We start from the raw sequence: 10737 nt of genomic DNA, 5'->3' as shown, positions 1-10737 counted from the left end.
ATGACCCATGTGTGCTCAGTGCTGGTTTTATTCAAAGATTAAGGCTAGAAATGTTCCTGATTTTTTTTTTTTATAGTCCACAAATCCTATTAAAAAATGACAAAACAATTAATGTATCTACCAACAAGCATTGTGTCTGTATACAAAGCCTGATATATCTGCTTCCTCTGAGCCATAAATCTCCATTGTTGTCGTCATAAAACTATAAAATACACACCAGTGAGCCACACTGTTGCACTGTCCTGTCGCTGTAAATACTAGAACTACAAATTTGTATTAATCTGCGGCTCAAAGTAGTAACAAATGTACTATTTACTCCTTTTTGAGTTTAAATTTAAAAAGTTTTAAGAATTTGACCAGTTTTTGAAGATTTACCACTTCAGTTGGAACCATTGGCCAATGTGTGAGTGCCGCAGACAGAAGTCAGTCAAGGAAGTAGGAAAGTATTGAAACACATTTTTGTTTTTGTGTTGTTTATAGAGAGCCTTCAGTCCCTCCCCTTCCGGTGGACCACCATGGGACCTTACTTTGGAAAAAATATGTACGGTAGCATGATGATGGGCAATTTAAAATGTACATTTAAATTTCAAGAAAGTCACAGTTTGATGTAAAACTGTTGAGGTATAAGTAAAAAAAAAAAAACATAATTACAAACACCACAAACTGAAGCTAACGTTAGAGGAGAGCAGGTGCCGTCTGCTGGAGCTGTATTGCCCAGTCTCTTCTATCACTTTCTGGCAAGTGAAACAGCCTAGTGCATTTTATGGGTTGTATTGGCCATTTAAAGGTATTTTAAGAGGTAAAAAGTACTAGGTGAGCTATAATCTGTCAAATATAACTCTTCTGAATGAAATCAACTAATTTCAGGGCAGAAAAAACCTTTCAGTCAATAACAAAAGGCTTCAATCATTTTCTGTCAAGTGAAATACTGCATTTTATGAGTTGTACAGGCCATTTAAAGGTATTTTAACAGGTAAAAAAGAGTGGATTGGTTGGTAGGCCTACACAGCAAGTAAAATAATGCCATAAGGATAATAGCAAAATGGTCTTCATTTTATATCTAAGTTGGCAGTAAGTCGTGTTAATTAGGCTACAGTCCGTTTTCCAAATATAAACATAGATATTACACATAGGCCTACCAAACATCAGTTCTCGGCACGACACCAGGACGAATGAAACACTTTTCAGATGTACGTCATTTAAAAATATAACGTTACAGACAGAAATCATTTGTTGTTGTCAATTCAAACAGGACAAAAAAGTAAGTTGTCACTCACCATTGGCTACCGTACATATTTACGAAATAAGGTCCCATGGGATGCGGAAGCGGAAGCGGAAGCGCGTGACTTGGGCTCTCTGTAGTGGTTTAAAAAGTCCTCGTTCACTTCCCCTCAGGGGAATCCCAGTTGCCATGTTTAGTGACGTTCCACTGTTCCCATATATTTCCGTGGTTTGCGAGAACAAGCATCAGAAATAAAAGCATATTGCAAAACCACTCTAACTTAAACTGTGATATATATAATGATTTTTTTATGGATATTGAAGACACCGGTGATCTCACTTTCTAATCACATATGGCAATTTGTTGAAAACGCTGTCCCCACTGGCAGTTAGGCCGATGGCTAAGTGCCAGTGGATTTGTCATTGAATAGTATTTGTGAAGTCTGAAGGGCAGATATGTCCCTTTTGAAGTCTTCTGCTCCACTCGGACACTACCCCCTTGAGACCGCTCATGTTATGTATGGTGCTACATAATATTAAGTGCGGAGAGGGAGTGAAGGTTGGCATTGTAAATGATTAGTGAAACCCCTGCGGGTCTTCTCATTAGATTTGTTGAGAAAAAAATAAAAAATAGAAGTCACGCATTATTATTCTAATAAAGTTCCCACTTTGTAGTTTTTCTGACCTGTAGAGATTTCTGGCTTTTGTTGAGCCTGTTTTGCAAGTTTAATAAGACTAATATTTGAAAACCATCTGCAAGAACCCTTTAATCAACAAAAATAGCAGGTCTTAAAGATAGAAAGAGCTAAAGTGATCAATTTATTGACCGGGCTCCATGGCCATCAATACCCCTTCTCCATCCTCACCTCCCCTTCGCCCATAGGTGACTATTGATCAAGGCAAGATGAAGGGTGAATGGACGGATTAGGGTGATTTCACAGATTGGCGCATTGCCAATTGAGCGTAGCTCTTAAAGATACTCCGCAGAGAGCGAGGTCGCTTCTTGTGGGTCACTGAGGATGTGGTCCACTAACTCCACCACTGGAATAACAGCTGCTCATGTACACAAGCTCGTGACTGCTGTCTCTGGATTTTTATAACTAAAGCCTTGCACTTGAAGGGCGATGGTGAGTCAGCCCATGTATCAGGGTTTGCAGAGTATGTGAACATGTTGAGAACCCAGATGCAAGACACAGGAGCAGTGCAGGAACAGTTGCAGAGATTTATTAACAAAAAGCTTACATACTACTGGGAGTGGCAGAGTTCAAACAAGTCTAAATATAACAAGTAATCCAAACTGAGAATTAGGGCTGAATGATTTGGGGGAAAAAATCGAATTACCAGATATTTTGATTACCAATAGATTTGACATTTTTTTATTTTTTTTTAAATGAAGTTTTGCTTCATAGTTCAATATTCACTTCCAATCAAGCAGCACAGAGCAGATGAAGCAGGAAGTCAGATGCATTATCTCACGTTTTCCTCTAGTTTTCGTTCCTGTGCTCGCTCTGATTGGTGAGTAGGACCATAACAGGAGGGGTCATGACGGGTCAGATTCGCTGTATGATTAACCTACATTTTAATCGTTGTCTTCACGATTAGCTAATGGCGTTCTTTCAAATCGCAATTTCGATTTGAAAACAAATAATCGTTCAGCCCTACTGAGAATCTAAAAATGTAAAGCAAAGTCCAAACGGGGGGGGGGAGTCATAAAAACACAATCCAAAGATGAAAATCGAAATGTCCACAGGAACAAGCAGGGGATGACAAAAGACAGCGCATGAGACGCAACAATAGACCAACAAGAACAGAACAGGAATTACAAACATTTATACACTGGCTAACGAGCAGGGAGGGAATGTGGTGTAATCAAGACAAGACAGGAAACAAGCTGCAGACAAACAGATGACAACTTCAAAACAAAACAGGACACAGAGCATGACACCGAGACATGGACTGAACATGCAACTCTCAAAGACAGAAACAGATGAGGACACGGACAAGACAGACCGACAAGTGGACAAAAACCAGAACAAACGACACCGGATCAGGATGAGTAAAACAAAACACTGAATACATGTGACTCAAAAAGGGGAAAAAACTAGTAAACACATCTAAGGACCAAGACAAATAACTGACACAGACAAAAACTAAAATAATAACACAGAAAGAGATGGAACTGAACTAAGCTGAAGATGCAAATAAACATAAACAAGGCTGAACAGAGGAAACGTGGAACAAAACCCCTAAAACAAGACAGGAAAATCCAACAACCATGAAACACATTGAAACAAGAATCAAAACACAAAACAGACAAGGCAAAATAACAAAGACAGACTGAGACCAGGATTGTGACACCATGTACAGCTAAAGTGTGGACCTAAAAGTGTTTCTTAGTAATCTCTCTATCATTTATCATTTACACATTTCTCTATCATTAAAATGACTGTATTATCTCCGAACGAGTAATTAGTTTTCTCTCTTCCTTTCTTTCTCGCTGAAGGTCATCTTCTGGTTTGTGAGGTACGCTCCCTGTTAGTGTCAGATGTGGTTGTAGGGGGGGAACAAAATCCTGTACTTTCACAGTGCTCATGACTAATTAATATATGTGATAGAAGATAACAGGACTCTGCTCCTGAAAGATCTGAGGTAGTGTTAATATTTCTTGCATGAACCATTTAATAAATGAATTAATTCTGTTGGGTCTGTTGTCATTGCTGGAACAAATAAAGCATCTTTCTTATGTAGCTGAGGCGTGTTAAACCACGTGCGCCCTATCCTATTAACAATTAAGGATCATTTCACACATTTGGTTGCATTTGAGTGTGTTTGACGTGAGAGGACCTTTAAACTGTCTCATATGCGGTAGACTCTGCGCTGCCTTGCCATCATTTTTTAGTTTAGATTACCAAAGAGACCAGGGAGCCCCGGGAGACCTGTGAGGAGATCGACTGGTCTCTTTTTACTGTCAGCAAACTGTAACTCTCCATCACGGTGGAGCTGAGTATTGGCCGCAGGGGAGTACACTGGTCAATGAAGCGTCGAGTCACATATTAAAGGTTTGTATGTTTGCAGATGGCTTTACTCTTACATTTGGTAGCTCAAAAGCCAGAGCGTGTGGCACATTTTGGACCTGGATGTTTATGTGAATAAACTCTGGTGGCTCGTTACGTGGGAAAAACCTGGAATCCGCATTGTTAAATAACTGTGAGGGATGATGACCTTTTTGCTAAGCGTTCAATAGAGGGTGCATATATCCGATGTACCGTGCAATGACTAAGTTGTATCAGAGAAAGACATGTTTGTGTATTAATTGAGGTAAATCAAACCCAGACTGTTGGACCTATAGGTTTTTTCCCCTCCTCTGTAGCTACAGTGACATTATTCTTCATTATTTCCATTGAATATCTGGTTTTGTGATTTTCATGCTTTTCTCATAATGCATGTATACAGCACTGTCAGAGCCCGCGTGGCTTTTTCTTCATTTTCATTGTCGCTGACCCACGCAGAATAACACCACAAGGTCCCAGTAGAATTGTATATTAACAAAGAATTACAAATCAACAAAAAGTCAAAAGCAGACATATTTTAATTCAAGTTTTCAACGCCATCGAAAAACATTTCAAATTGAATTAAGAAGTGGGTTTTTGTTTCTTTTGAAAGATGTTTTTAAAAGACGGTTTTTGTAATAATTCAGTAACATGATTTGACTGAACGTCAATTTCAATGGAACATATTTGTCTGAAGTTTGAGAGATAACAATGCAGATCAGAGCAGAAACTCTCTACCATGAAGTTCAAGCAACTGGCTGGAACATTTATAGTTGTTGGGAGGCACAGAACTGGAAAAGCAAAGAAAACTATTTCTGAAATGTCAGTATTTTAAAGGAGCATATCAGGTTCCATCATTATCGCCATTATTAGACTGTTTCTGCAGCTGACCATCCAAATAACCACACTGATAGACACTTCACAGACGCTAAAATGTTGTAAAACAAAAAAATGGAGTTCAACTGTAGTTGGCAAATAGTGCCTCATGAACAAAATGAATCTCTTTTATTGTTCCCATCAAATAATTTATATTATTTTTCATAAAGCTACCAATAGAAGTACACGGCTCATGTAGATAACCAATAAACATCTTTACACAAAAAGACTGCAGTCTGACAGAAGTGGTGTGCTGTCAGCTTGTCTTTTTGCTAAGGCAACAGCACCAGCGCTGGAAGTAGACCACAGTTTATAATCTGTGGATAACCAGTCAGTTACATCTCCAGTCTCAAAGTGAAACATATAAGGTAGAGCCTTTTTTTATTTTTATTTTGACAAATGAAGATGGTTGAACCCAATTGGTAACCGATGACATCTTGATGTGGACCGGCTTTCACTAGTGGAATCGACTGGAAGACTTGTTGGGATGGAGGGAACAATAAATGGAGTCAAACAGCCCACTGAGAAATTGTAGTTCAAGTCTGACTGAAAAAATAGTGGCGTACTGTAATGGCAATGTTCCCGGTTTGATTCCAGCCGGGGACTCTCTCTTTCCTTATTTCCGGTCACCTCGTGTTCACCTTTGAATTAAAGCAAAAATGTGTAAAATGATGTACAAAATCGCATCCTATTCATCATATAATATACAACATTTACCGTCCGCCATATTATTTGAGCACTAAAATTCTGATTGTGAAATCTGTGCGTTTTATATAGCGCTCTCAAAAATCCCCACAATGGAACAAGAAATGAAGAAAAACAATGCAATGTGACAGATTTTATCTAAGCAAGAACCACTGTCTTGTGAGTCTACACTATGATGATTATTTATTTATTTATAAGTGTCCATTACATAGGGAGTAGTGATTATGGACGCAGCCTCTATGTACTGACAGAGAGATTCTATGATTAAGGTCAGCGTATTTCTGCTGACAAAAACACTGGGTTATGTGTGGCCAGAGGAAAAAAACCTCTTCATAAAAGACCCACAAATACCACATTAGGTGGGAAGCAGCAATGAATTGCCAGAATATTGCTTACAGAAGAGTTACAGAAGGGGTTCTGCGCCCTGTTTGGAAGATCTGCACACTGGTTGTTAAAGGAAAGAACACTGATTTGCATATTGTTTTGACAACTTTAAACATTTGGATAGAAACATATTCTATATAGTGAGAAACAGACTTTTATTCATTCGTGTAGGACAAGTTATCAGGATAAAACCAAGCGGGAAGCTTCCGGTGGGAGACGCGAGGCCAACGCGGAAGTCCCTTAAACCTGCATTCTATTGGACGGCCAGCAGGGGGCGACTCCTCTGGTTCCAAAAAGAAGTCCTGTTCCATTAGAAATGATGGTAAAATGTTTCTACTTCTCAGCTGATTTATTCCCTCAGTAAACACTTTCTTGATGAGTTTATGGTCTCAGTCGCTAGTTTCAAGTCTTCTTCAACACAGCATGATGTTCATTTAGTAAATCATGGTGCCATTTAGAGGAAAATAGACCAGGAAGCAGGGGAGGCTTTAGGGCGGGATTCAGGCTAGAGTGACTCGTACCCACGGCACTGTGTAAATTTAACCAGCGCCGCTGAAAAAACGTATTAGGAGTTGGCTGTTCACTTTCTCATTGTCAGCCCTGTTAAAATGAGTTATTCTGACATACAGATGCACCTAGCTAAGCAAGCTAGCTAGCTTCCCACACGGCCGTTAGCTCCACCGTCTCGTCCAAATATGGTCACGTTCGGTGCCGCTGGTTGCAAAAACTCAGCATGGCGGCGCCCTATCCAGAAAAACCAGGCAGATGCTGACAAAAAATTGTTGGTAAAATAGCATCTCACTTTAATCCTTTAGCGCGCCACACATTTGCACTTATTTACAAAACACGTGAGTAGGCCTATCTAAGTATTTGTCAGATGTAGACTTATGATATAGTGAGAATTCTGATTAATGCAAAAATGGATAAATTTGTACATACATTAAGTAAACAAGAAAATCATATTGATATGAGAAGTGTCCACGTTTTAAACCAGCAGATCCAGAATGATTCCTATCTGAGTAACAGATTAACTAAATGACCAACTTTTTCTGTGCCTATGTTGCATAAAGATAAAATAGGATGACTCTTTTGTAAGAAGTGGGTATTTTGTAGTGCATTATAATAGGGTTATTTTGGCGTATGTCTCTGTTTCACCAATGCTGTATACTATAATACATCATATCCTCTTCCTCTATAAACTCATAAAACCAGTGTCTGTACCACATTTTGGCAGCTCTGTGTAAGCTCACTGTCTGACAGCTCTGCACTGCAAAACCCCCGATGTTGAGACATTTATCAGGGCCGGGGAAATGTTGTTTGACTAACAATAACAGTGTTTTTATTGATTTTCTGTCACTGTGAGTTGCTGCTTATGAGAAACAGCACCCAATGAACACAAAGCAGGCACACATTCACATACATTACACACATATTATAGAGTTCAAAGCTCTGCAGTCCTTTGGTTGTTTTTTACTTTTCATGAGCTGCAGTGATAAAATATGGCAGAGCTCAGGTAAAACCACTGCTGACTGAATGTTTGATGGTTCTGAATTATCTCTCGGACTAATCCTAAGGAATATCAGATGGAGGCTCCTACCTGTATGTGCTGAAATTGAATTAATTTGAGGAAATGAATTCTCTGCAGTTTTGGTATCCTCAGGTGCATCTAACTAGAAGGTGATGATTAAGACGATGCAATGCAACATTTGGGATACAGCATGTGGAGTGAAAACCATCCAACTCATGAGATTTTCTTCGGTTTTCAAAATCCCTTAAAGAAAAGAACATACATATTTCATATCTTTGTTCTTAGTGTGTTCCTCTCTGTCTTAAACACAGGTAGCCTGAGGTCCAGTCCCACCATTGTCATCCAGCGGGAGTCTTTTTCTTGAGCTAGAGTTCAGTTTCACAACAGATTATAATTCACCGCGCTCCGTTTTGCTCAAGGTAAGTTGAATTTTGTGTCTCCTGGTAACATTTTAGGTTACTGATGTTTGGTATGAATTGTTCCTTCAGTTCTAATTGAAACTAGCATTTATCTCTGGAAATGCTCCTTGTTTTGAACATTAGGTAAAGGGGAGACCGGGTATGGCTGTAACATGGGGAGAGTTGTAACAACACCAATTCTACCAATTAGAGATAAGATAGGAGTCATGTGATCATTTCAGTATTTACCTTCTTAGTCGAGAAAAAACTGATTTTGAGGTCAGAAAGTACATTTTTTAACCAAGACAATATTTTGTTTACTATCTATACTATTGCAGATAAAATTGTTTGACTTATATCAGATTGAAATGTAGTTTCTCAGGCAACATGTGATGCATTTTTTCCATTCTAATTTCAAACCACTATGTTAATAAAGCTAACTAAACATTGGCTGACAGGGGTGGTTTGGGTTTTAACACTACTTTAAAAAGTGTCACAACGATCCACGATACATAAAACTAGGGACTTTCTTGATTTTAATATTACTGTCCACCGGTGAGTAGCGGCACACTTCAAGCACTGACTGTGACTAAGGATGTACAAAGATTATATTCCTTAAGTAAGTACAATGTAGTAATATTTATTAAGTATACTGTTAGGTAAGTTTGTTCTATAGACAAATTTACATAGACATACATGACCGCGAGTCATCGGACACAGTGAGCGAGAAACATTGTTCCTTTATTTCGCTATACCTGTTTTTGAAGCATAACATATGGTCTGGCATCTATTCTTGCTACCCGGTAGGTGGTAACAAAGGGAACACAGTGCATTTGACATCATCACCTTACGAGGTCTGTGATATTCTTGTAGAGGATTGAACGGGTGCCATTTGTAGTGAACAAATGTGGGTACTTTTCATAAAAGTTTGAGAACTCTAGCTAAAACATTTAGCGAGTTTTAGTTGCTGGAGCAAGTAAGTGTTACAACCATACCCGCTCTCCCCTACAAAAAGACTTGAAGAAACACTTAAGCCTTTGGAAAAATACGCTTGGTTGTCTTCTTATGTGTTTAGCCGAGCCTATACTGAATTCACGCCATGTCCGCACAATGGGAAGAACTCTTGTAATTATAACTTGGGAGTGTTTATACATTATTCCAAGATGGCTTACCCCACTGCTAGCCTTGCAACAAACTACCTCTGACTACCAAACTACCTTCCGCTTGCTTCCAGCCTTTGCTAAGCTAGGCTAAAAACCTTCCGAGCATTTACACTACACTGGATGTGCAGAGATACAGTTTGTATCGACCTTTTAATTTCAGAGAAGAAGGCAAACCAGCCAATGTTTCTTGTTAACTTGCGAGCCAACACAGCCAAAACACACAACACAATTTGAGAAATTAGCACAAATTCTTTAATATATGCATTACATTTTGTATACGCATTCTGAAGATGGCTTTTCCAACTATGAAAGTATTTATGTGTCACAGTTGCCTAGTGCAGAGGCACGGAAAAGGGATCTTTTGGCTACGTTCAGACTGCAGATCAGATTTTTTTTGCCCATACGTGACTCAGATCTGATCTTTTTATGACAGTGTGAACCGGCCAAGTCTCATGCAATCTGATCTTTTCCAGTCCGGAATTGGGCAACTTCCATATGTGGTCCAAATCCGACACAGATCGGATCTTTTTAAATGCGACCTGAGTCTGGGACACTCAGGTCGGAATTGATGCGACTTTGACGTCACTCTAGAGCAGCTGTTGTCGCAGTTCTGCTGTAGACGGAGCCGCGGTGAATGAAAAAGCTTCACAAAGGCCATTATTAAACATGTGGCTCTCTTTCTCCTCTACCTCGCTATCATCTGCTCACAAATTCCCTTTCTTACACCTGAAATCCACCAGACCGCGAGCTCTCTTCTGAGTTATGTGCATCCTATTTGTCCAAGCTGACACAGTGGGGGGAGAGAGAGAGACAGAGGGACTGAGTTGTGGGACAGTTGCGTTGTCCAGAGCCAGAAACCGTAATGAAAAGAACAGAAAGTTGTGAACACTTCTCATAATTCGGGAGAAATGTGACCCGTGAGAGGACAATAAAAAAACGGGGGTCTTCTGTGGGCTAACAGGAGCTAACCTCTGTTGCTCCTTGTTTACTCCTGTAGCCGGCGTGTGACGTTGTGTTATTTTCTGCGCATGCGGGTCACTTTCAGGCCATGGATAGTTCACACTGGAGTCTGATACGGGCCACATTTAAGCAGTAACGTGAACTGTCAACCAAAAAAAATCTAGGGAAAAATTAAGGCCTGCAGTCTGAACTTAGCCTTTGACCCAGATGCAGACACTAAGTGAGGGAGGATCGGTTTGTCCAAGAAATCAAATAAAGCTCTCCCGACAAAAGCAAAATCATCCAAACACACGGTACAAGTCCACAGTGAAAAGGAAAAGCAATTTTCCAGGAAGAACATGCAGGTGAAATAAAAAAACAAAACAACTAAGGCAAATGAACAACAGACTATAAATGCCCACAAACAGGTAGGGTGATAAACAGAGGTGAGACACATTAGGTAATCAAGACAG

At 39.6% G+C, this 10737-nt stretch overlaps 1 long non-coding RNA gene across 1 annotated transcript in view; it reads left to right on the top strand.

The window, feature by feature from the left end:
- The window catches only part of LOC123959432, a 30178-nt gene extending 21994 nt beyond the window's left edge, over positions 1–8184 (top strand). Inside the window, exon 4 of the long non-coding RNA XR_006822295.1 lies at positions 8076–8184. This is a non-coding gene — a long non-coding RNA (uncharacterized LOC123959432). The remainder of the gene's footprint in view (positions 1–8075) is intronic.
- Positions 8185–10737: the final 2553 nt, after the last annotated feature.

Source organism: Micropterus dolomieu, linkage group LG20, assembly GCF_021292245.1.
Source record: "Micropterus dolomieu isolate WLL.071019.BEF.003 ecotype Adirondacks linkage group LG20, ASM2129224v1, whole genome shotgun sequence".
Classification (NCBI taxonomy): domain Eukaryota; kingdom Metazoa; phylum Chordata; class Actinopteri; order Centrarchiformes; family Centrarchidae; genus Micropterus; species Micropterus dolomieu.
This window is presented reverse-complemented; position numbering and strand designations above follow the sequence as displayed.